A 27673-nucleotide genomic window follows, 5' to 3' on the forward strand; every position below is an offset into this window, starting at 1 on the left:
CATTTGTGTTTATATGCACCTTTTTTTCTAATTGTGAGAGTCAATTTGCAAAAGAAAACTGTCAGCAGGAGAGCTAATTACTCATCCATTACTGTGATGAAGCAGGTTACATGTATAATGTATACTGATACATTTACAGATACCAAATTTAAATTTATTATTTATTATTGAAATACACATGACAAGATTTTACTACAAAAGAAGTACAAATATTATTATAATATAAGTCATTATATGTTGCTTAAATCCAGTAAATATTCCTCTTGAAGTATCAGCAACAACTTTTTCAAATTTAGCAAAAATATCAATAACAAAACAAAAGAACAAGGTTGTCCTTGCTTGTTATTTGAAAGCTGTAAATACCAACTATCAGATTTATTATAACAGAATAAAGTTTGACACTGTTGCTCTGTTCTTGCAGGTGGCCGATCAATTGAAGAGGGAATGCTGCGAGGGGATGTGGATTAAGGGGAGACGTTGCCCACCTCACACTTCCAGCCTCCTCCTGCCTTCTGCCCTGTAAGAAGCTCCAGCAGCTCCTTGGAACCAGCAGGCCAGCAATTACTGCCTGTGAGTATTATTGCACTACCCGAATTATGAGATGTTCCCGCTGTTCGGCGTGCAGTGCTCCCAATTTGAGTTTAGTGAGAAATTCTTACATCATCTTTAACTTCAAGTAGTGAAATGCTCTGGATTCGCAGGGCCTGTCTGACATATTTAAAAACCAGCCAAAGATTAGCACTTAAGGGAAGTTTTAAGAAAACATAACAGTGTCTCGCATGCGACAGTGTGAGGCCGATATCAGCAGAGGCTTATCAGAGGCAGCTCATCTCAAAGCGGTCAGAACAGACGCTCCAAACGTTGAAATATCTCATCGCCTTATCTCATCTTATGTCAATCAACATCACTGCACCATAAATGTCACATAGTTCCTCACAATGCATTCACTGCCAGATGGACATTGGGTGCTTCTCAAGCAGGCTGCTTGGGCATTTTAAAGCATTAGTATGCACACAATCCTATTTCACAGCTTGTGTTTGGCGTCTAGGCTCAGACCTCATCACTTCTCGCAGATTTATTTTACATGCAGAAATCTGAAGAGTGACGACATCATATCTTAAACCCCCTCCAGCCAGAGCGCAGCAGGTGGATGCTGGGGCAGAAAGTATGAGCGCAGTGCTGGTGCAGGGCAGCGCTGGCAATGTCAGAGGAGAGGGAGAGACCGGAAATCTTGCAGCTTAAATAGAGCGCCAGATTGGCAGGAAGTGTTTGTCAGGTGATTGTAGAGAATGACACGTCAGCCCGAGGTGCATGAAATTGCTGCCTGGATTATTTTAACTAGCAGCATTTTTAATCGTGTAAAATGTGCTGGATTTACAAATGCAAATTTAGAATGAGTACCTAATTATAACCATAGTTTATGAACGTCTTAGTTGTTAGAAGACAATATTGTAATGCAAGAATGGAAATTATGGGAAGAATATTTTACTGATATGTATAATATTAACACATTTGCAACATGTCAGATGCTTTAATTAACGTAGTTCCCACAATATTATCTATACCGCTTATCCTGCTCAGGGTCCCAGCGGGGCTCGAGCCAATCCGAGCTGTCATTGGGCGAGAGGCGGGGCACACCCTGGACTGCTTGCCAGTCAATCCCAGGGCTGACACACAGACAACCTTTCACGCTCACACTCACACCTACGGACACGTTTGGAGTTACCAATGAACCCAAGGGGCGTAACCGGTATAGACATTGGAGGGGTCCAAATGAGAGTCATCCCCCCCAGATGTTTTTGTGTGGTTCCCGCATTTCTATAATATTAATATTCAAAAAAGATGAACATTTAGAACATCGTTTGGACAACCACATTGACTACATTGGGTGGCTGTGGCTCAGTGGTAGAGTCGGCCGTATGTCAATCGAAAAGGTCGGAGGTTCGATCCCCAGCTCCCTCAGGCTACATGTTGAAGTGTCCTTGGGCAAGACACCAAACCCCAAATTGCTCCCGGCATAGCCAATGGGTATGAATGTGATAGCTGATGGACAGTTGGACACTTTACGTAGCAGCCTCTGCCATCAGTGTATATATGTGTGTGTGAATGGGTGAATGTGGCATGTAGTGTAAAAGCAGCTTTGAGTGGTCGCAAAGACTAGAAAAGCGCTTTATAAGTACAGTCCATTTACCATCTGAATTCACATTTACTTCTCTAATGTATCTAGTTAACGTTACTTACTGTCCAATCTTGGAACCCTCCTCCATATCAGACCTTATCATGTTGCACTATATTATGTTCTGTCTGCTCTATGTTTTGCATGCAATATTGGTCTACCCACCAGCAGACAAATAAATTTAACTTGCAGCAACAATTCCAACAACAAATGGGCCAAGTGTACACTTGGGAGGGATGTCACACACTTATGTTTTCCTTAACAAATGGAAATAAATTGAAAATAAATCGGAATTAACAGGAGACAGATCAGTTGACAGGATGCAGATATTCAGTATTAGGAGAACTGGGTGAATGAACCTAACGAGTACGTCTTTGGACTGAGGAAATCTGGAGTACCCAAAGGGAACCGACGCATGCATGGGGGGAGCAAAAGGCCGACTTCGTCCGAACTGGGATTAGAAGATTCTACCTGTGAGGCGACAGCGCTTCTACAGCCGAACCGTGCAGCCCACCCTTAAATTAATAAGTAACATAAAGCAGGCAACATTGTATTTTATAATAAGGACTGGGAATCAAGGTAGATTTTACTGCAATACTCTACCACTGCAATGTTTAAAAGTGTGTTGTTACAGAGTATTAAAGTTATCTCCGTGAGCTCCTATAATTAAAGTGCACCTTGTATTTGACACGGAAAATAAAGCTTCATTATGTGCGTAACACTTCTTAAATTAACTTGTTTTCACTCTGATTACTGTAGTCCCGCCAATTCTCCTCCTTATAAGTCGCCTTGCTTAATCAACAGCAGAAAATGTTATTTACGGCTGTCAATGAGAAAATTATCCTCTGCTCTCGGAGGTAATGCAATTTGATAAGCATTACACCAGTAACACTCTCAGACAACACAGATAAATTATTAATCAGCACTGAAGTGGTTTTTACACCCACTTGTATACAGACTCTTTACCATGTGATCGAGGTTTACGTCAGCGATAAAAACGTCTGTCGGATACACGATCCATAAAGAATAAAGATGTGTGCACAGACGGATAAATAGTCCTTCTGATTGCCGTTACTCATGTCAGATTACACAGAGATGCTATGTAATTCTATGATTGCACTCCATGAGAAAGGTCAACCTGCTGACCTCTGTAATGTGCGTATAACCCTGGCAGAGCAGGTGTATCATCATCATCATCAATCAGGTCAGTGCACCGTTTCATACACGGGGGGGAAGCTGGGTAAAAGAGGAGTAGGAAAAGACACGGGAACAGATATTTACAGATTCAGATCTCATGAACAGTTGAGTCACCACATGCTGTAGTTTCAGATTCTCTTCACCATTAAGCCCCAGTGAGCCATTTTCAGAGGTATTCACTTCTCCTTATTGCCCTACTTCCACCGGGCAGCTGCTTAATTACACCGTTTCTGATGACTCATATTAGCTCAACCTTCCCCCGATTGTTTCAATTGATTCTTTTTGCCGAGGATTGCGAGAATATTAACTTAAACTTTGGCTTGTCTTATCTTTAGCTTAACTCTATCACAGCTAAAATATAAATATATATATATACATATATATATATATATAAAAAGCAGCCAAGTCGGAAAAAAATTAATCAAGATCTTTTCAGTTTGCGCGCCTGCAGCAGAATGTAGCTATCTCCCAGCAGACGAGCAGCCATCTCTGCTTTTCAGGGGAGCATTACAGGAAGTGCCATCACTTTAGCTCTTCTGTGTCAATTGCTCCAAAATGGCCAATTTCCTGTCTAGGATGTGTGTTTTCACATTTTTATCATCCCCCGCCGTAGTTATCCAGTTGCACTTAGGGCCATCAGTCATCGATGCTGCGTTGAGAGGAAGCCGATGTGCAGTAAAACTGACGGACGGCCTTCCGCATGACTGAAGATGTATGAGACGTGCAGGCGAGCTAGTGGGCCTTTTTTTTATATTGTATTTTCAGGGCTGCCATATAGGTGCCGACAGGGAAAATAGCTGTGCTTACCATTGCCTCTGACTGAATCTTGTGTCTCAATCTTTGGAGGATAAAGTGAGTGACAGCTTTTTTTTTTTTCAGGCTTATTAATTTTGAAACACAGATCTTTGAGTTTACAGAAGCAAACAAAATGAGTCATTGGAGACATCTGGATTAGATTTGTTAATCATTTTGTCCAAAGTGACATTTTTTTTTCTTTTGGCCTTTAAGCCTTTATTGAGAGGATTGTAGATAGTGTCGGAAACAGAGGAAGAGATAGTGGGGATGACAAGCGGCAAAGGGCCGAGGGGGGGAGTCGAACCCGGACCGCCACATCGAGGACTGTAGCTTCTGTATATGGGACGCATGATTTAACCGCTGAGCTAATCCGGCGCCTCCGACATGACATTTAATTAAGGTAAATAAGAGGATTTGAACCTGGTTTTGTTGGAAGGACATTGAATTTTGTCACTTCAGAAATTACAATGTATCTGAAGCTGCTGCAAAGATTTCAGCAGCATCACTGGGTCCTGCTTTTAGTTATGATTCGGTTAATATACAAATCTAAAAAAACACAGTAAAAGATTATTTTTTGTTTTGCATCTCGTGTACAGATATTAGAATTAACCTCAGGAGCAAAACAGCATTCATGGTCAAGAAGAAGAAGCTTTTAACACGAGAACCATCAGGGGTCACAGTATACCTAAAACCGCCAACAGGTCAAATGTACCTGCTATTAGAATGTGTTGATTTTCAAGGTTAATTTATTTAGCATTTTATGACACAAAGTTGTGTCATGAAATGCTACATGTGGCGTCTATTATGCAGCTTACATATTACAAATGACGACATGACAATGAAATATATATAACAACAAAGCACTTTGTGAAGAATAGCATACAGTCCAGAGACGTCCCCACCATCAGACTCACCTTCACTCAAGGCACCGAGTAAATCTAATGATTCACATTCACGCATCTCTTCCTCTTATCCGTGCTGAATTGGAGTTTATGATTTGATGAGCAACTTGATGACACACAGTGGTAGAAAAAATTGCGTTGCCATAGCAACATACAATGTATCAATCTATACACGCAAAATGAATAGCGAGGAAATGGCGGCGTTCTATATGTGGGTAAATTTGACCTGCTGGCGGTTATAGGTATAAATAGCCATTTTTAAAATCTGGCTTTATGTTGACATTTTTTAACAATAGGGGGCGCTACCGAACATGCTTTTAGGAAAAGTCAAAGACGGGGGGGCTTGAATATTTCAAGTTACATACAATCAAAAGACAACTGCGGGTAAATTTTACCCGTTGGCAGTTTCAGAGAAAAAAGTAGTCCTCATACCAGTTTCTTTACTTTTTTATCTTTATGTGTTTCATGCTTCGTTTTGAGTCAGCATCCAATGTCATTCCACATGCAAACATACAATCATACAACAAAATAAGATGAATCAAACGTCTATAAAACTTCGGGTCAACCGTTAATATATTTCCTGTCATAACAGTGTGTGTTAGAGAGTTCCTCCTGCCATATATGTCACCCAATCTAGGAACCCATCTGCTATCATCTGATGACGACATAGCCTCTGAGAGCAACTTTTCGGGGGTTTCCGGTGTAGCCAGTGGTCGGTGATGTTTACAGTCAACTAGAGAAGCAAGAATGGAGTTGAAGTTGAGAGATGACGTCTAAGAGCGGATTGTCAGCTGCACTTTAATGCAGATGTCTGTCAACGGGCCCCCAAGACGGAAACCAGAATGCCTCAAAAGACAGATTCTGTTCAATATCGTATCTTTGATCATTTGGAATCCTCTTATCTGAGCTGCTTAGAATTCAGTGTGTGCGAATGTCTTAAAACACCTTGGACTCCCTGGAAGTCTCACATCTGAAACGTGCATTAACACCTCATTTTCAGATCAATTAATCCTCAAATTTACAACTTTCAGCCAACTGAGCAGATCAGTGTACAACAATAGACTCATACTTCATTTATTAATGACAATGAATATTTATTTACAGAACCTTCAGCTCAACCGTTGTCAGTTTAATTCTTCTCCATCAGGATAAAAGCTATTGTACCGTGCTTTAAGAGCACAGATTATACATTCTGCTGCACAGAAGAACTGCCATGTAGAGCATCGGAGTATGATTCATCATTTGCATAAGAACAATGAAGGGACACCTCTCACAGAGCTCTAATGAGAGTGTTCTTGTTTGATGGCTCGCGCTGCACCTTGCATACAAAACCCACCACCACTTGACCTTTGGATTCAGAACATTCTCCGCTGCACGAAACTGCATCCATGTCCACCAGGCAGCGGAGGAATGTGAAGTGAAACACACCAGGGAGCACTGAAAGGACATTTAGTTAATGGCTGTGAGTCATGGAGGCTTCATTTCCCCACATTTTACCTGCTTACTTATAAAATCTCTGTGTTAGATTCTTAAAGAAGAGCTCGATCAACACTTCCCCTTCAGCATTTTAAACACGCTGCCCTGTCAATTTTTGCATGCACGAGTTATCTGCACATCATTTGACACCCTGACTGTATTTGATTGATCTGCAATTCATGAATTTCTCCTCAAAGAACGCTTGAGTGAAGAGGCCTGTTTACTTTTTCGATACCCGCTACATAATTGGTTTCTCGTGCTTAAGGGCAGCGCATCGTTCTTTGTCCAATTACAGACAATTTCCCTCCAGTTGGACTCCTTCTTTTCCAATACAACTTGTCAAAAGCAGATAATTATAGCCTGATTTCAGCAGAGGATAGAGTTACGCCAAGCGTTTCGAATCAAAAACGGTACACTTGAATCGTCATTAGTATTTTTGGGAGAATCCGTGTAAGCTCTGTCTGAGCTCTCCGAACAAAATACTTTACAAGACACACCTGCCCGGACTGACATTTAAAGCTGTTTTGACAAATAACAGTTTTGACAGAAATGCTCTGAAAATGCTCTCTGCACGCTGGATTTTTACGAGGAAACAAAAGACAGAAATAGAAGCGTTGCATTGTTTCCTTGATGCCTTCTGTTCACAAATGTGCATTGGATAAAACTAAACATTAAAGCAAGACCACCACAACAAAAGCATTCACTATTAGAAACAGCTTTACCTTGCATCCCACTGGCCTGCTTTGTTGTTTGGCGGCGTATTTTTAGCCCAGTCTTCCTGTCATCGTGTCAAGAAGACTTGTTTAATTTCCTGTTTAACTGTGATGAAGTTTGATATCTGAGTCCAGCCGGTGTCAGTCTCTTCTTTCACAGCTTCATTCCAGCCTCAACAGATGTCCCTGATATCAGATTCCATTGATGTTTGGAGCCTGAATAGACCATAAAGCAATGCATACACAAGATACAACTCTAACTCAGTTAATGTTATGTATAAAAAAAAAAAAAGCTAGGAGTATGTATCCTAACCTGAATGTGTATAATGAAGCTAAATCCAGTTTTGTGGCACTAAATTAGCAGAACAGGCAGATAAAGGCCGATAACACCAAAATGTTGCATGATCCAATGTTGATACTGATGTGGATGCATCATGTGATGCATCTGTGAGGGTTCTCAGTCATTCAGGTCATAGTCATTTGAAAGAAATAATCTTGCAGCGCCCAGTTAGTGGTGCGTTTCCCATCAGCCAGCAGTTGTTGGTCTGCCAGAGAGGGTAGGCGGAGCTAAGCGGCTGCTTTTCCGGTCTCTGCAAGTGTTGCGAGTAAACAGTAATCTACTATGGCTGAACAAACAAAGAAAAGATTGATGACTACAGATACAACTTCAAAAATAAGGGAAAATCCAAAGAAAAAAAATCAAATTGGACGATCAGATGAAGCAAACAAAAAAAGGAAAGTGACCGTCAGCGAGGAAAATCAAGAGTTACAACCGGAGCCAACCGTGGATGTCACACATGCAACACTGTCTGGATATCTGGGAAGTGTGCGCCAGCAATTATCGTTTATCACCATAGCTGCCGCCAAAGAGAACGAAACTGAGATCTTCTAGATTATCACTAATCAGGCATCTGGCTGAAATTCTTAAAGACGTTTAACCTCTCATCCAAAAGACTTCTTCAGTTCTTATGGATGTTCTTCTAACTCTTCAGCTTTACAAGACAACAATTGGAAAGGTCTGAACAAACTAACAGTATCTATCATAAAATAAGATAAAATATGATATTCAGAGAGAAAAGTAACATATGTTAACAGTTAAGTAGCTACTGATGGAGTCCGTGGCTCATAGATAGAGCACGCCGTCTTCCAGTCGGTACATCAGTGGTTCATTCAGATATGCCCCCGGTTGCAGCCATAGGTATTTGAAGGTGTGTGTGCGAAAGGGTGAATGTGACATGTAGAGTAAAAGCACTTTGAGTGGTCTGAAGCCTAGAAAAGTGGTATATAAGTGCAGCGCATTTACCATTTACTATTTAAACATGAGGGGATTCATGATATCAGATGCTGAGATGGATGAAGACTCCTGCAGCTCGTTGGTTTCAGGAGGAACAAACTTTGCAGCTTTTTTTTTTTATCACCTGCAGGAGAAAAGGCTGGTTATTTCTCTTTCTCTCCTTTTTTTCTTTTTTTTTGCTTTAGCCACTGGGTGTATTTTTGGTTTTAAAACAACCAGAACTGTCTCTAAAGCTTACGTATGTGCGTAATCGTTGTTAAAGGTAGACAAAAATGTTTTTCAAACATGTACTGTTCGCTTTGTGTTGAATTTTGCAGTCAAAATTTACTTTTCATATTTCTATTGTTATTATTTGTTTCGTTAATAATCTATTTCACACTTGCAAAAAGCATTCCACTTATTCAGCATCACATGAGTGCTTTGTATAAAGTGATACAGCATTTCCTGTTTACTCACTGATAAACAATTCATCATTTAACAGACCTCAGACAAAAACAGATTCAATAAATAAACCGAGCAGTTTTCCCTCTGCGTTGCATCAAAGTCTGTTTTACACAACGCTGTTTTTTCTGTCTGTCTTTGCTGTTTGTTTTAAACCAGAACTAATGTTCATTTTGCCATTTTTCAGTTTCAAAAACTGGCATGATTTTTTTACTTTTTCAAACCAGGCACGACAGAATCGTCTCAAAATCCATCCACACCTTCTGCTAATCCCTATACTGGTAGATTATTTGAGATTATTATTAGAGTTTTTTTCCCCCTCCAACTGCATTTAAATGATATGAAAATTTTGAGACAATGTGAGATTAGGCTAAGGCTGCAGTTTACTTTATTCCTGTTTTTTTATGATAGATGGACTTTTTGTGATAAGCGGGATGTTAGAACTTTCCAAAGCAAAACATAATGAAAAAAAAAGTATTTCTGTCAGGGAACTGCTTTCATTTCTTCAAGTAATACTTTCATTCCCCAGTGGAGATCTGTTTGGACAGTTACCTCAGACAACAGCTGCTTCGACGCAGCAGAGTTTTGTCTTAGTCTATTATTATATTGTCACTTAAAAACAGGATCCCTCTTATGTCATGTACTTTCTTTTTTTTTCACACGTCGCTCCTTCCACCCACGCACCACATGTGCTCTGTGCCCACTGGTGGATTCAGTTGATTTGTTGGATGGAGGAGGCAGTGCGTCCCACTCTGTAGTGTTTGGGTTACATCAAAGGTTGGCAACACACTATCGTGAGGATGTTACAAAAGGTGCCGCGTCCCTGCCCTTTAAAACGCAAAAGAAATGTTTAGTCCAGCGTTGGTTACAAATAAAATTGTATTATTTCCGACCTTGCCTCGGGCATTAAATATGCCAGAGCCGCCGCTGTTTATTCCTGTTCTGTAGCTGTACAGCTTCAGCATCAACTAAGCTTTCATTGAATGCATACTGTCTGTTATCGAGGGCTTTCACCGTCCTTATCTCCCTGCTTGGGTTGTTGGGGGGAATAGTAACGTCTTGTAAGCGACAGAAGGGAGCAGATTTGAAAGAAATTGTGGTCCTGAAAACATTCAGAAACATGAAATTCAACTTGAATGTTAAAAGTAAGTCACAAAAAACTATTGTACATTTAACACAGGGTGCGTCTCTGCAAACTCAACAATTGGAATGCGTCCGTTTTTTGAGTGTGACATCTTAAAACACTTTTAGATAAGCCGTTTAGCCAGCTCACCAATGTGTGAAAAGGTAATCAAAGCAGTTCCATATTTGTGCTCAGTGTAAAGTGCGCTGCAGTGATTATGAGATGTGAGAGGTGGTTCATGCACTGCATTAATGCTCTGACAAAGAACTGCCAACACGACAGCCACAAGTGTGTTTGGCCGTAAAGTTATTTTTTGGTCTTTAATTGATCTAATTTTCAAAACATTTTTGCCTGTTGTTGGTCTCTCAAAGTTGGATATTTGCACGTCAGATGGGACATCACATTAACATTACAGTTAGTGTGGTTAACCTTAACTAACAAAAAACAATTACAAAAATTAAATCTTTGCTGTAAATGTTCAATTTGTACAATTTTAATAATCCAAATGAAGATAAACGAGTATTAAACTCAGTCTCACTGAATCAAAGTTTGTTATTCTTTGTTTCAATCCTCGTCTCTAACCTCTGCTGCTCTCTTCTGCACACCCCTCACTAACATCTGGTCCAGAATCTTTAAATACATCCTTCATCAGTGTTACCCTGAAAAGCAATCTCAGAACCCACTGGCTATAACGTCACAACGCCATACAGCGAACACATCTTGAGTTCACACATATGTGGCATAAATGAAAAGCACTGACAGTAACAGAGAGCTAAAAAGCTACATTTAAAAAAGAAAGTTCAATAATTTACTGAGAGGTCACGTTCCCCAAGAGTTTAGCTTGACTTTTGCAAAGTCTTTTCTTCTCCCAGGACCGGATATCAGTAACTTCCTTTGCCTTTCAGCTCGACCTACTTTTTACATGAAGAGGGAAATGATAAGAGAAAAATCAGCCACTTGCACGCAGTCTTTTCCCTTTACTGTCAATAGCCACAGATTGAAAAGTAGCCTTGTTTTGCGTTTTTTGAAATAAAGCTGAGGCAAAATAGGCCCAGATCTCTTGGAGCAAAATGTGTGTTTGAGGAAGATTTCCTCTAATCCTTGCTGCTAAGCACAAAACAAGAATCCAAGGTCAGCTTTCCCAAGGATGCAGGGGCCATATTTCTATCATGCAAAGGGATTTACGGGGGGCTGCTTTGAGGTGCGTAAGTGCTCTACTGGCATTGTCTTGCACAAAACACACACACTGTTTATCTTTAAGAGAGCACACATACAGTTTTAGTTAACATCTAAAGCAACGGCACGTGCCCAAAAGTTGCCGCCCAGGCATTTGCAACTTATGACACATGCTTTAGATTACATGGAAGAAATCTACATGAGGCTGAGATGTAGAAGAAAAGAAGCAGCACCCACGTGGACTCTGACAAAGAGAAAGCTGACAAAGATTCCTAGAATGCAAAGAAACCATCAGCCCTGGCACCTTTGCACGTGCTTAACCACTTCATGTTTGCTGTTGGTTTTTACCGTAAGCTGTTGCCATGGCAACAGGCGATGTATTCATGTATACACAGGGTGTTTGCGGATGGAGTGTGAAGACACACAAAAGCTTGTCGCCAATAGGAGCATATCTGGGATTTTAAGCATTATCTGTGTAAATGTCAGCACACACTCAGCAGGAGGAGGAATGCAAATACGTCAGGGTGCTTTGTGTGTGTGTGTGTGTGTGTGTGTGTGTGTGTTTCTGCACAAACCTCATTATTGGAAGTGATATTAAAGTGTCCCAAGGAATTAATCTATACTGTTTATGATGTATGTTTTAACGGCCCTCTTAATGAATATTCAATAGTCATTTATCTTAAATATGAAATTGCTTTTGTGATTATGTCTACGACAGTCTTGCTCAGAAGATGCAGGAAGTCGCCGTGTTTGCTTAATTAATGAGAAGTAACAACAGGCAAAGGGGAATCTGATTGTTCACTTCTTTTATCTACTTATGTCACAAGTTGAAACTTTCAGGATCAAATTACGGCCTTACGGTTGTAATGCCTCTGCCAACGAGTCCAGTTCTGTCTGTGTAGACTCTAGATGTTGGAGTTTATAAATCAAAAGGCGAAATGGAAGGTAATAGTATAGAGACTATTTTTCCCGAGGAGGAGAGAGGACTGATAAAGAGCTGTGACACATGACGCAATCATCATCACCTTAAGCTCAATATTAGCAGATCAAAGAGCTTGTTGTGGATAACCAGAGGAGCAGGAGGCCCCCTGTCCTGGTTCCCACCCAGTGAGAGGAAGTGAAAAGGGTGGATTCATGCAAGTACCTTGGGGTCTAAATCAATCACACTGACTTTGACCTTTGACCACTAAAATCTAATCGCATCATTCTTGAGTCCAAGAGGACGTTTGTGCCAACTTTTAACAGAATTAGCGTAGGAACGCTTGAGTCATAACCAGAAATGTGTTTTGTAAGGTCACAGTGACCTTTGACCACCAAAATCAAATCAGTTCATCCTTGACTCCAAGTGAACAGTTGTGCAAAATTTGAAGAAATTCCCTCCAGGCGTTCCTAAGATATCGCGTTCACAAGAATAGTATGGACTTGAGATCACAGTGACCTTTGACCTTTGACCACCAAAATCAAATCAGTTCATCCTTGACTCCAAGTGAACAGTTGTGCATAATCTGAAGAAATTCCCTCCAGGCGTTCCTAAGATATCGCGTTCACAAGAATAGGATGGACTTGAGGTCACAGTGACCTTGACCTTTGACCTTTGGCCAACAAAATCTTATCAGTTCATCCTTGGATCCAAATGGACAATTGTTCCAAATTTGAAGAAATTCCCTCAGGACGTTTCTGAGATATCGTGTTCACAAGAATGGGACGGACAGACAACCTGAAAACATAATGCCTCCAGCCACGGCTTTCGCCGGCGCGGGGGCATTAAAAGTGAAACTGGAGTCTAACTATCAAACAGATACACTGAGTTGTAGCAGTTTTGAGGATTTATGTCAGAGTTTGCAAACAGATTTTTGAGCAGAAACTTCCTCTTGTTGAGCTTTTAGTCTTTCCTCGTGCACGCCGTGGTAGTCTGCTTTTTAAAATGATTGCAAAGCGAAGCATCAGCACACGAAGGTCACTGCCCCTCATATTGCTCGGTGCACTACACTCCCAAAGATTATACTACTGAGCTTCATCCAAGGCTGGCCGTTACTGTTAAGAGCCCATTCTGCATCAAATATTGATGCGTTTAGTGGACGAGAAAGAGCTCACAGTGGATGGAGTACAACAGAGAGAGCACATGAGGAAGAATTGGATGCAGAGTTATGGATTACAGTCACAATAAAGTGAGTTAGAAGCAAAAAATAACAAGTGTTAAAACCATATAAAGCCATATCCTGTTTATTGTTAACACTGAACCCTTCAGTGATTGGATGATAAGCCCTTCTTGACACATGGTTTTCATCATGTTCATTTTGTTTATGACATTTGGCTGATGCTCTTATCAGGCCTGATTTACGATACTTGAGCCGGTTGGGTTTTAGTATCTTGCTCAAGGTCAAGGACACTTTCGCTGAGCAGAGCCGTCAATGGATAAACTGCTGCTTGTCAATTTGATTTAGCTTATTAGCTTATTAAGTATCTGTCTTTGAGGTGACCATGCTCATATTGTGCAATGACCATGATATTTCCATTTGTCAATACCACGTTTTTTTTTCAGAATTGCACATTAGTACTGCTATTGTTAATGCACAGTGCACAAAATAACCCCAGCTCTCAGTGAGGGATGGAGCCCAATCGACACAGGAAGCCGTCGTGCGCTCGTGATTTGTTGTTCAGTCTGCGTTTAAGACGAAGATGAAGCAACAGAAGAAGCAACATATTTCCATCAGCCCACCCCACCTTGCCCCCACTAACTGCATCATTTTCCATCACACAAGAGCAAACTATTCTATTTCCGTAACCTGATTAATGCGCCCCCACGCTTCGCAGCCACCTCTGCACGCGCACAGGAAAACATAATCATTTCTGTCTTGTCTGTGGCGTGACCTCGCTGCATTCTGCAAAATGTGTGGTTTGTCTCCGCAGCCTGCCTCGGAAAGACACCTGAAAACCTATGACGCACTTCATGTTGCATTTGTATCGGCCTTCGGTGTGATGTACTCTCTGTTTTTGTTCAGCTGATGTGACTAAATTGCACTATTCCCCTGACTCAACAACTACATGCATTTGCTTCCTGCCTTGCTACAAATAAGGATGGAAGTTTTATTGCCCGTCTGCGTCCTATGAATGTTTCTTTATCTACAACCGTGCTGCAATATGAGGCTTGTGGCCGAACATGTGAAGGTTGTTCATGTTGCATGGATACTTTGTTGTATAAAATCACTGTCTTGCACCTGTATTGCATCTGCAAGGAGATATTTCCTGTGGTTTTCATTCCTTGGTCGTTTTTTTTCTGTGTGCTTTGCCTTGAGGTTTGTCTTTTGATGGTCCAATAGTTGACACAGAACTTTGTATTTCTCGACTCTTTATGAACTCAGCCCTGTTGACAAGCTTACCTTGCAAAGAAGAAAACCAAAGAGCATTGCTATTTGGTAATGGTTAATGAAATAACATCACTCACCTCAATTCCCAGATCACTGTATTCCATTGGCTCTAATTAATTCTCTTAAATGTATTCTGCCTCTCTCAAACATTAATCATACAAATGTGTTTCTTTTAATGAGATGTTGTTACTAATAGTTTATTGAAATAAAATGTGAGAAAAGTATCAGCAATGCTGTTGATAATCACTGGTTTTGTTTTTCATTTACATTGTTAGTTTAATTTTTGCATATAATATTTCTTCTTTTTTTCAGTTTTTAACCCTTTAGACCCCATAGCACCCCACAGCGCCTGTTCTATATTTCACTCTAGCACCCTAGAGGACCCATTCTAAATTGTATTATTAGTTAGTATGAGCTTTGCATTGTGGATACTTTTATGTTGTCACCTTTTAACCGGAACCTGAAATACACGTCGTTATGTTGAAGTCTTTGTTTTTTTCTTCGTGGGTTTCAATCTGTTTCTTTACAGATCTAAAAGTGGCTCCGCCGGCAATGCGGCCCCGTATTTACAATCTTATGGAAGATGTAAGATTTTGTTGCGAGTCAGCTCCTGAATCGCCGTGCGTAATGGAAGGTGACGAAGATGTGAGTTTGGGTTTTTCAAAACCACGTAATCAAAATAGCGGGACCTATCCGGCTTTCCTTGCCGGAGACGGACGCTGTTTTCCAGGGGGGCAGTGCGCGCCCGTCGGTAGGGAGGACTGACCGGGCTGTAGCGACTTTCCCTCATACAAGTTGCCAAAGACTCCACACATGACTGTTGTCTGTTCTTGTAACATTGCTGTGTGGGTTGAAGCGATTTCTCTTTTAATTTGAAAGCCAAGCATTATAGGTCTCAGACTAAAAAGCTGAACATAACATATATTTGGTATCAAATTAAAAAGGAGTTTTTAAAAATGAAAAATACTTTTAATTGTAATTTTTTTTCTGTTTTGGATGGAGGGTTTGTTTGGATGAAGCAGGAAAATTAAGTGACAGTTCTCAGTGAACTGCAGCAACAATCTAGAAATCTACTGTCAAGGGGGTCAAGCACACCTGACAAGTTTCACCTCGCAGACCTCCAGATGAATATCATACATACCCTTTTTCGTCTGTCAGACATGCAGATACTATCATTGCTTTCCATTTCTTATGTAAACACTAAGTGTACCCCTTTCACTTCCTAAAGTTGGAATCAAACTTGCAGAAATCGAGCTAATGGGTGACTTTCATCTGCTTTGAATTCACAACCATTCTCATAAAAGAGAGGGCCGTCTAAATGCCTGATTCCATTAACAGTTATTTGCCAGCCACTGCTGCGTTGCAAAGTGGAATGCATGAAGCACCACTCGAGCCTGCCCCCCCACACACCCCCACCCTGTATGCTACCTGTTTATCAGTTAACCTTATCACATGCCGTGTTACACCATGTCTCAATGTAATGTGGTAAAGATGGGGGCATATGGCTCGCTGACTGGGCAGATCAAGTGCTCTGGAAACATTATGCCAAGGTCATTCATATTTGCTGTTCAAGTGGACCATGTGGAGAATGAATCTGCCTGATATGTTGTTTTCACTGCTCGATCATAATCCAGATATGATGTTAAACCTTACAGATGCAGCTCCATGGAAATTATACAATATGACACTTAGAATATATAATTATTTGGCTGGTTGTTTCTGTTAAGATTGCCTGGAAAATGACCTAAGAGACTCAACTGTTATGCAAAGAGTTCTAATGGGACTTTGGCACTGTCATGTCTGTGTGAATGCTGGGAGTGGTTTTGCTCTGTTTTGCTGGGTCAGCCTAACATGAGGGAGTTGAGTATAGATGGCTTTGAAGTGCATAAACAATGCAGGAAATGCAATCACCTGAGCACCCATGGACTCCCATGACTTTCAGATGAACAGTTCACTCAGTGTACTTTAATGGAATGTGCACACAGTTTGTCCTTGTATAAAATTTAACTCTGCATAGTTATTATGTTTAATTCCATCCTTGAGTTCTCGTTTTTCACAGTTACTGTGGATATTTTTACCCAGTAATTGAAACTATCAAATTGCTAATCAGTCCTTTCTCCAAGAATTTGTGTTTGCCTACAACTAATTTGCAAAGGCATATACGATTGAAGGAAGCATTATAAGCCTACTAAATTTCAAAGCACATCTGCCCTAGTCTGGCTTCCCTTCAGTGGCTCTTGGTGTGTGTTTCTGAATTTATTTGAAGATTTTATTCTTAACTTATAAACCACTGAATGGGCTTTCAGACCTTTAAAACCACATCTTTGCTGTTGCAAGGTCAAAGTTGAAGCTCAGGGGTGACCAAGCCTTTTCAGTCACCTCTAAAGCTCTAAAGCGTTCTACTTCCATTATGTTCGGCTGTCCCCCACAGTGCCTGTCTTTAAATCAAACCTCTGCATGAAAGTTGCCTTTTTTCCTTCCTTTTCCTTTCCTACTGGTCTTTTATTTTACTACTTTATTGTCCTATTGTCTTTCAATTGTTTTTTTATTGTTTGATTGTACAGCAGTTTGGTCAACAAATTTGGATTGGATTTTTGTAGTGACATAATAAGCTAATGTTGTTAAAGGGCCAGTTCGCCGATTTTCAACCTCAGTCCTATCAAGCTATTATGAGGAGCTAATGCCATTATGGTAGAAGAAAAGTGCAATTTAGCTCTTTGCCTTTGGAGGACGCTATCTGCTTCTCCAATGGGCCCTGGAAAACCTCCGCCAGACTACGTAAAACGCAGTCCTGGAGGCCAGGGAGCTTGCTAAACTACACTCCCTCAATCTAGGACGCCCGCCTCTGCTATCACGTCTCGTTCAAAATAGTCAGGTTTGAAATGTAGACTGCAGACCTGGAGATTTTTAAGACCATCCACCGGTATAATTTCGTCGCATTTCTGATTCTGTACCGCTCTGAGCCATTGCCTGCAGCGAAAACGGTAGTATTTCACTCTAGCGTCTCTCGCTGGGCTGTTCCTTTCAGAGGGAGGGGCGCAATGCACGCTGGGGGTTGTAGGAATGTAGAATGGACGAAACCACGAGCTGTTTGTACAACTGTCTCCACAGCTATGGCGCCAATTTCAAACATTATTGCTTCTATCGATTACAGAGAACACCAGCTTTGACTGACAGTGGCTTTTTCCAGGGGTGGATTTCTCCTTTAAGTAAGATATAAGGCAAGTTTAATAAAAAAGGTCATACTGAATGTATCACCTGAAAGTCAGCAGTGTCAGCAGCACTCTTACATGTCCAATTCCAAGTGGAATTTTGATGTTACAGTAATGTAATTATTAAAACGATTTATTACACTGCGTCACATTTAGATGACAGGATGAAATCTCTTCTAAATTGTGCGAAAAAATGTCAAAATTGTGGAGAACAAAAAGAAGACATGCCAGTTTTGACTTATTTGTTTACTACTGCATCAGCATGTGAGTGTGCCATAAGTAAGTCTTCTGATCCACTGAAAATGATTTGCAATTTTTAATCTCATGACATATTTGTGAAGCGCTGTGTCTCAGCTCCATCACATCCCGGATTCGGAATGTTTTTCCTGCATAATGATCAAAGCTAATGACAGAAAATGTTGTCACATACACTGAGCCAAAACCGCACCATTTCTCTTTGAGTGTCTCGCTCGCAAACATACAGAGGAGAAGACAGAACAGCCCAACATTCAGCCCACTGAGCTTTCCTCATAGTATTCCATTTTCTCAACGCATGGTAGACAGAAGGGAATGAGAGACAATGATCACAGAGGTATCCCTCCTCAAGGTCAAGAATAGAAGTAAGCGAGAAACAGAGGCGTCAAGAAATTACTTTTTTATCCCCGGTGGCGAAGGTAAACCCCCGAAAAAAGAGATTTTGATACCTCACACACCCAAAAAAAGCTTCTTATTTGTATTAGCTTTCTTCCTAGATGCAATTTCAACCTCAAAATAATTTTGAGAATATAGGTGCATTTTGAACAACATCATTTGTTCCAAAATTAGGCCGACTGGTTGCAGCTTTCCTCAGGTGCACTTGGACATCCTCGTTTTAACCAGCCTGGTGTGCAGTGAAGTGTGCCGGTGCGATGGTAAGACAGTAAGCAGACCTTAATTGATACCACCAATTATTCTGTCTGCTGGCAACAAAGCGTGGCGAGTAACAGCGAGCAGCACATTGGTTTAATGAGACCAAGGTGTCCCGGTTCTGGTTTCAGTGAGTTTGATGAGGGCGACCAACAGAGAGAGTAGTGCTGCTGCCTGTGATGATACAGGACACAGATCACAGGAGGGATCCATTAGATTCACAGTCGGAAGCTTGCAGTGTGGGGAAGCTTGTGTGGCACTGTTGCGGAGTTGACATCCTCGTATATGCAGAAGATTTATATGTTCTATGCGAGTGTTTAATAGCACATGTAATGTTAGATTCTTCATAATACCTGCTTTAACGTCTAAGTGAGCCTTACATTCTTTCAGTGTCAAAGAATTCTTGAAATATAGCCTCACTAAAAGCATACATGATCCAGCTGTTTGACAAATAACCTGCCGTGGCACCAAGTGGCAGGAACTAATGTCTCGCATCTGAGGAAAATAGCATTGATTGTGAAAGAGTCATTTACTTCCTATTGAGAAGCGATTTGTTGGATGGTGTTGCTGCACAACGTGAGCGAGCGTTTCTCGATACCGGAGGTGTGGGTTGGTGTGCTGTAGATGATGTGTGCCACACCAAAGTTCAAGCCAAAGGTGCTCTAATGATCTGGAAAAAAGGTATCATTGGAAAAAAAGTGAAGGGCAATGAATCACGTGTGTAAAAAAGGATGCATTGAGGCGATTGTGTCATTATGTGTTAAATACATTGAATCTCTTTCCTGAATGTTTTAGGAATTGCACTTTAAAAAGCATTACATGTTATATGTACATGCATCCATACGTTATATTTACTCCGTTTTCCCGTGATAACGAGTTATTTCTGGTCGTTTTCGATAATTTCCCGGCGATCTGGAAAACAAAACAACAGGCTGGTCATTGCGAGGTTACAGACCAGGACATGCCATGTTGCCGTTGCTCACACTAATGAGGTAAGTTAAGCCTGTTTCTATGTTCGTTTTGTGCTTTTACAACTCTGGGGATACGATGTATGATCATCTGACATTACGGTGGTGCCCCGTCGAGATCTCCAGAAAACGACCAGAAATAACTCGTTATCATGGGAAAACGGAGTAAATATAACGTATGGATGCATGTCGGCTAAGGGCTTCCGTAGCAATCCCTTACTTAGATCTGTTTTGATTATTTTTGACTTCTGGGTTTCGCCAGTAGAAATGTCACTGTTTCTGGTTACACAAAAAGGAACTTACTCTTTAAAAAATATTTGTAGGGATCATTTCCATAATGTTGTTCACCAGGAGTAACAATCTGAGCCTGTCAGTGGCAAAAACAAGCACTTTTAGCGGACATACTTTGACCGCCGGCGTTGCCACTTGATTATGTTGCAGCCATTGCGGCCGTATCACGGCTACGGTGGAGGCCATCTGCTGGACCGAGTCCTATGAGTCATTTTGACACCCAAATTTGTCCAAATGTGCCCAGGTTTAAAAGTACTAAACTTCTCCTTTGAGAAAGAGTTAAAAAAACATTGAGTGAGTAACACAAGTAATCATATGGTTATGAATAAAGACGTTTATTAATAGTAGTAATTTCTGAAACGAAAGCTTATGGTGCAGGCGTAGCCGTTAAAAGTAAACAGTCCGCAAATGGTCCGTTTATGTAGCCACAGCGATAACGTGCACAGGGACAAGGTGCCGCTGATAACAGGAATACACAAACTTATTGCGACCTTGCGTAATGGCCTGTTTGCCTCGATCGTCCCATGGCAGGAGTGTCATGTGCATGTTCACAGTTTACAGGCAGGTGACTTACAGATGCAAATCTCCCTCGTCTGTGTACGAAAACCAAAACGTGTTTATCCCAGTAATGACGGTATTGCAAAATCCATGTTGTGGCAGAACGTGACACTGGTAACAGTATTGAAACCGGTATACCACATGCCCCTACCACCGGGCCAGTTAAATGCTTCATATACTGGCCCAGGGGGTTACAAACATACCGTTACCGGGCCAGTGAAAGCTAAGTGAACATGTAGTGTGTATCAATTATGACTGTTTCATTGCACGTTGGACTTGAAGCCAGCAACACCGCGTCTGCTTCATTTCTGTATATCTCTGCCCTTACAGGGGTGTAACATTCACAGACACTCCGAGGGCGGCTTCTAATCTCTTCTTCTACTCCAGATTTCTGGCAGCTCCGAGGATATCACGCAAGGAAGGTGAAAGCAATGTCAGATAATGGCACTATCATGGGAATTGCATTAGAACCCTTGAGACTTGAGAAAGGGTTCCTCACAAAAGCAATTATGCCGCCTGTTTGTCTCCAAGCTCTTTCATGCCACAACATTGTGTCAATATCCTTAAAACGTGCTAAGTAGGACTCAAGGGGACAATGAGCTAAATGTCACCTTTTAGACCTTCCTGCAGAGCAGAGGTGATGGAGGAATCAAACCTCACCACATCAAACAAGTTTCCTGCTTCATCTGGGAGAAGGGGATTAATTACAGGACCTCAGTATGATTGACCCTTATGAGCTTCTGTATTTGGAATAAACATCTGAATGAGCGCTTCAGAACGAATGACACATTCAACCTTTTAAAAGGCAGTAATTTCACTTCATGTGCCGCAGACATTCATTATATCACCAATTCAATTGAGAACAACTATTTCTGATGCCCACCTATCAACATCACAGTCATCTTTATTAATTCCACTTCCCTTCCTTTCTATTTATAAGCACACTTTGTTCCTGCTGTATTCAGTGTGTACACAGGATTAAAAAAAAAGTACTTGTAATTGAAAAGCCTTTCACTCCGTCTCCTGTTTCAGTGCTATTTAGACGTGTCACGACACTCGGCGCCAGGAAATGATGATCAGTGGTTAATACACTTCCAAATACAGACACAAGGTCTTCTTTTGATCCTGCTGCAGCAGTCCTTTCAAAATAATTCACCATAAATGTGAGAGTATTCAGCAGTTAAAGAAATAGAAAGCACAAACCTTATTTTATGTTTAAGATTCGCTTCTTGAAAACCTTGAATCAGTTTTTAAAGTTTTTGAATGGGACCATTTTACTAATATATAGTGTATTGAACTCTTCTTTCATCATCTGACTATATGTATAGTATACAAATATATACCTCAATGTTCATTACCCTTTTAGTTACAATTAATATAAGTAAATTAGCACAATTGCATCAAATAACCTCCACTTTATTTCTCATTACATTTGCATTGATTGGTTTTGAAGATGTTAAAATGTGTTCTTGTTGTTCAGAGCCATGAATAAAAATATGTTCTAATTCAAAAGTTCCTTCATGTCAAAAATACATGTTACAGTTTGCTCAACCGCTCCTCAAAGTGGTATTTTTATTGAACACATAATAAATGTGTTTATTTGGATAATAATGTTTAAATAATAAATAATATTGATTCTGCAGATTTTGCATACTTAGGGTGATCCATACATTGAACTAAGGGTCTCCCTATACTAGCTCTGTTGATGCTTCTCTGCGACATAATCACAATCTTTTCAGTGAAATATAAAGTCTCATCAAGCAGCTGTTATTAAGCTTCTTTTGAACCCCCACATAAAGCAGAATTATGAACGCACAAATACACTACTCTAAACTTGTACGCCAACTGAAGTAGGGCCGCACGATATATCGTTTAACTGCCGCAATTGTGATGCGTGCATGTGCAATGGTCACATGGTCACACATACGAGCTGGTAACGGAGCGGACGGCGTGCTGCGGGGCGATTACTTTAGCGGCTCTGCCTGCAGCGAACACACGGTGTGAGGTTGTGTGTGCCGACAGGAAGAAGGACACGGTGAGCTTTTCGTTTCCAAGCGTTAACGTCAACAAAAAATGCGGGGGTAAATAAGTAGTAACACTTAGGTTAAAGGGGTGTTAGGATTTTGCGCCATCATTAAGGTATATAGAGTTAAAGAAAACTGGAGGCATCTAACATCTGTACATCAGCAGACACTTATATTTCAGCAAGCTTCCTTTTTCCTCTTCACAGTGAGGTGGCCTGTTTTGCTACCTTTAACAATATTTAGTTCCTGAGTGTTTCTGAGGGGTGAAACACGGTGCAAGACTTATTCACCCTGCAGTTTGTTGAAGGTGTACAGTCACACAGCAATAATAAAAGTGTTTTCAGCTGAAAAACATTATACACCACTGTTAATACAGGGCGACACAGCATGTGTCATTGTACACACTTTGCTGAGCACACCTTGCCCTATCAATCGTTCAGGAGACCTTTTAATCCTGCTGCTTCCCTGTGGCATTGGCTGCTCTCCAGCTGGGAGCAGCAGGTGTTTATTGGCTTTGGTATCAGTAGGAAACTTGTGGTGGCCTGCCTCACCTTTAATTCTGAGGTTCCTGTCAAGTCTGCGTCAAGTCCCTGTATGACTTCAGCTTTCAACTTGAAACTCTGGTATAGTCTGAGGCTCCTAAATATAGTGGAGCAGTTATATCCATAGCATCGTCCAAAGGGTTCAATTTTTACCGAGGAAATACAAGCAGACACTTGTGACTTTCACAATCAATCAACCAATCAATTTGTATCTATATCGCGCCAAATCACAGCCAAAGTTATTGCATGCCATTACACATACTACGGTCTAACCGCTCTAGACTGTAGTCTTTGTAATAGTTTTTTAAAGAGACCCAACACAAGTCCATCAGTGGGAACCTTTTAAAGGGGCCACATCCTTTAAATGCATATTCTCATATTGTGCATGGGTTTCACATTTTTGTGTTAAGTGAAAACTGCATAATTCCATGTTTTTCCAGAATAAAATGTTTAAAAAGGTGGCCTCTGAAATGGGCCGTTCAGAACAGCTGCAGGTTTCTACGTAGAACCTTGCATTCACTGAAATCGACCAATCGTCATTCACCGTCATTCACCTCAGGCTGCCTTCTCGCACTAGCTTGTAGTCAAGTCGTCAGGATTTCGACTTACCATTCTGATACCTCCCGGCGATTCTGGCTCGTACATATAAGGCCGAATAACCAATCCTAGAGCAGCAACTTAAGAGTGACAGTGCAGTGCGGCCACTCCCCCACATGAGATCGCACACGTGGGGGAGGGGCTACCCGGTCAGCCAATCATGGGTAAGGTCTGACCTTTGAATGGAAAAACGGCTTGTTCGTTTCAGGAGGAAGGAGAGACTCTGAAAAATAATTAAATTAAAATATGTATACAATTTTAAAATTAAATAAAAACGAAACATAATAGAAAATTGATTGCATAGCTAAAATATGTCCCCTTTAACAGGCAGAAACCTCGAGCAGAACCAGACTCATTGGTAGACCGCCGCGTCTGCATAGGCAGAGATTTAAGCCTGATACATTTTCACATTGTGCAGGATAGGGTTCATATTCAGCAACTGATAAAGTGCTAAAAATGATGACTAAGGTTAACAGCTAATACGTGATGTCAGTGAAACTGTCCTGATTAAAATAAATATTGGCACACTGTTTTTGTTATTCACACTAATTGGTTTGATGAGGCCGTGTAATTAAAGGTCGAAACCTCTGAAACTGAAGGGCCCTGACCCTCTCCGTTAATCACATCTCCCAGATTGGCCAAATGAGGTTGAGTTATGGAATATCTGCATCACTTTGGAGGATGACATTTGTAAATATTTGCTTCCTCCCGGTGAGAGAAAGAAAGGGATTTGTTGCCTGCAGATTAGTGCTGAGTCAGGAGTACAGCAGAAGTCTGAAGCAAGGGAGCGGTGCGAGAAATCCCATTAAGGAACAGTGATTATGGTTTGCTGTTTGTTGCGAGACTTGGTTTTACATTGTGCATCCAGGACTTGGAGGATTTGAATATAAATCAACTGATAGGAGAGCTTGATGTGATTTTCTGCCTGGTGAGCAGCGGAGGAAGGTTGGTTATCTCAGGATGAGGGAGTCGGGGTCAGGCAGGAGATTTTGTGCTTTAACTTTGGTGCTGTGAGTGACACAGCTTTTCTTTTAGTAACCGGCTCTGCTGTGATTCAACTTTCTGGATGATTCCGTTCGTTTCAGTGAAGACAAAACATGATACGTCCTTTTACGATATGTGGTAGTTTCACATCATGCTGACGATATATTTAGAGAATGGACGTGGGCTGCAGGGTGGTGCAGTGGTTAGTGCTGTGCACCACCACTAGTGCACAGCTAGAAGGTTTATAGTTTGAACCCTGGTTTGGACTAAGGGCCCGATCAGACAGAACAAGTTTTAGCAGCTGGGGGCGGCTTTTTTGTCTTTGTTTTCAGTGAGAGGGACACTTTTAGCGCGCTGCTTTTGCGTTGCAGAGCGCCTCGTGTTTCTCCGCTCTGTGTGCCTCGCATTTTTGAGGAAACGCTCCGAGCGCCTCGAGCTGAATAAACTTCAACTCAAGCAGAAAAGTGCCTGATGTCATGTGTGTTTTTTCTGATTGTCCAATCAGATGAAAGGAGAGGCGGGCCTTCTGTCAGTTTACATACGGTAAGGTTAATGACAGCTAATGATTTGATGGTTGCCTTGACAACAGTAGAAAAAAAAGGCGCAGCGAGCTGCTTTTTTTTAACCGTAGGCTTCCACAAAAAAGGCAGTGCGGTGCGCCTCACGTTTTACATCCTGCAAAACGCGCCTTGTCTGATCGGGCCCTTTCTGTGTGGAGTTTGCGTGTTCTCCCCTCCAGGTACTCCGGCTTCCTCCCACAGTCAAAAGACATGCTTGTTAGCTTAACTCTAAGCTGACGCTGACTCTTAGTGACTCTAAATTGCCCGTAGGTGTGGGTGTGAGCGTGAACGATTGACCCTGAACAGGATAAGCGGTATCGATGGATGGATGGATGATCCTGACATATTGACATTATTGGAAATATTGAGTTAATTTATTCACTTGAAATATTAAAATTTCATGCATGCAACGTCACTGTTTCATGTTTTGAAGTGGACTCAACCCTGCTATTTGTCACTTATGTAACAGTAATTTCACATTAATCTCATTAACACATCTTTTGTCAGTTTCATTATCTGTTATATCAAGCTTTAATTTATGTAGGTAGCACACATACACAATACTCTCGGGTCTGTTTGTGTTCAGTGTTATATTTAGTAGATAATTACACCTTCTCTGAATGCAGGTTAACACAGTCATGACTTGCAAACACGGTTGTTATTTTATTACTTTCCTGTCATGGAGTAGGGAGAGCTTTCTATGATGTCATCAAGGCAGTTAAAGTCACTATCATGTCGCTACCACCAGGTGCTGACAGTATGAATATGCATCGTGTGTGTGTGTGTGGAGAAAGGAGTACTGCAACAGCAGCAAATAAAAGAACAGGGATAACATCATGTTAATGATCTCGGTTGTTTTGTGTTTTTTTCCCTTTGTAACATTTTTTTGGGGAATTACACTGCGATATAACATTTCTTCAGTTCCCTTGAGGTCATGTGAAATGAACCACACTTATGTGTTAAACGACAGATTTCCTTGTCTTGGATTGGTTGGTTCAGAATTGAGACTGAGCTGCAAATTCGACAGGCACCATTGTTGGAGAAGAAGTGATTAAATAGTCACATTGCTTTCCCTCCTCAGTTTTGGCATGTAATTAACCTTCAATCATCGTTTCACTCATCAGTGTCAGCTGTAATTCCATAAATGAAATGCAGCACGGCAGGGGTCTCCTGGTGTGGGGAGAAGTCACCTGCCATTTTATTAACAGCTCTTCAGAAGCAGGAAACGGTTAATATGCGCTCGGTTCTCCCACGGTGACGGGCTTTAATATTTGACAGCATGTACTGGCTTGAGCTATTACTTTAGAATACTGCAACTCGCAGAACAGAACAATGAATCACACTATACTCACAGGAAAAAATCATGCACTTAATGTCAGAGTCAGCATGCATCAGAAATCCGGTGAAAATGTAAGATTTATCGCTCGGGCTGGAAGAGCCGAGCCAAAAGTACCAAATGTAGCATAAATGTGAATGCATTTTTCAACATGTTTCACAGGCAGATGAAAAACTTTTATGCCTGTTGTTTTTATTCATATGCAAGTGTATATTGGATGCATGAATTTATTATGATGCTGCAAAAAGACTTCTTGTACCAGGGAATTAATAAATCATAAAACATAAATAATATTATACCAAGAGAAAGAAACATTTACACAAGTAAACTAAACATGAGAAAGAGACAGCTGCGCCGTCTTCCTCTCTGCATCCGCTCCCATCGTGTTTGCATTGCTATGCATCAGCGCTCTTACATTAGTACAGTAGTTTATAATTTCCTCTTGTGTTAGGTCATACCTCTTTCCCATAGGTACTTCTTTTTTTATATTTTACTTACATGATCTAATTAATTTTGCCTTCCCAGCTGCATGCTCCCACATTACCTTATTCCATTATAGGCCTGTGTATATAGGTAAGTGTTTTGTTGTGGTTTCCTGTACCTGGAAGCCTGTTCATTCCTGTTTCCAGTTCTCCTTGAGGTAACTGACTCAGTTAAGTCAAATGTATTTACATTAACTCCCCCTGTCTGGGGGTTGAGTCTGCACTTGGGTCCAGACCTACAGTACCTTCTACAATATATTTGTTGACATCATGTCTGATGCCACCAATGATAGCAAAAAAACGTGATCTGTCATGTCTATACTTCCATGCTGCTTGTTCTACCTCTCCGTTTTACCATTATTCTATCCTTTTTTCTTGTTTACTGCTGAAGAAGATCCCAATTACACAACATAAAATAAGCAGGAGCATCAGACAGTCAGTTCCATATAGGGGACAATTTACAAGGACAGCTAGCAGTACAACCAATGGCTGGGGTTACCATAAAATTTGGTGTGTAAGAGGCACTTTTAATACATTTCTTTCATCTAAAAA

General features: G+C 41.0%; 1 protein-coding gene across 1 annotated transcript in view; it reads left to right on the forward strand.

The window, feature by feature from the left end:
* The first annotated feature begins 565 nt into the window (after positions 1-565).
* lingo1a (leucine rich repeat and Ig domain containing 1a) overlaps positions 566-27673 on the forward strand; it is a 78604-nt gene continuing 51496 nt past the window's right edge. The window contains exon 1 of the mRNA XM_069686927.1: positions 566-570. The gene's annotated coding sequence lies outside the window, so the exon portion shown is untranslated. The remainder of the gene's footprint in view (positions 571-27673) is intronic.

The sequence above is a fragment of the Semicossyphus pulcher genome, unplaced genomic scaffold, assembly GCF_022749685.1.
Source record: "Semicossyphus pulcher isolate SPU_LCO1_2020_fin unplaced genomic scaffold, fSemPul1.0.p SCAF_8, whole genome shotgun sequence".
Taxonomy (NCBI): domain Eukaryota; kingdom Metazoa; phylum Chordata; class Actinopteri; order Labriformes; family Labridae; genus Semicossyphus; species Semicossyphus pulcher.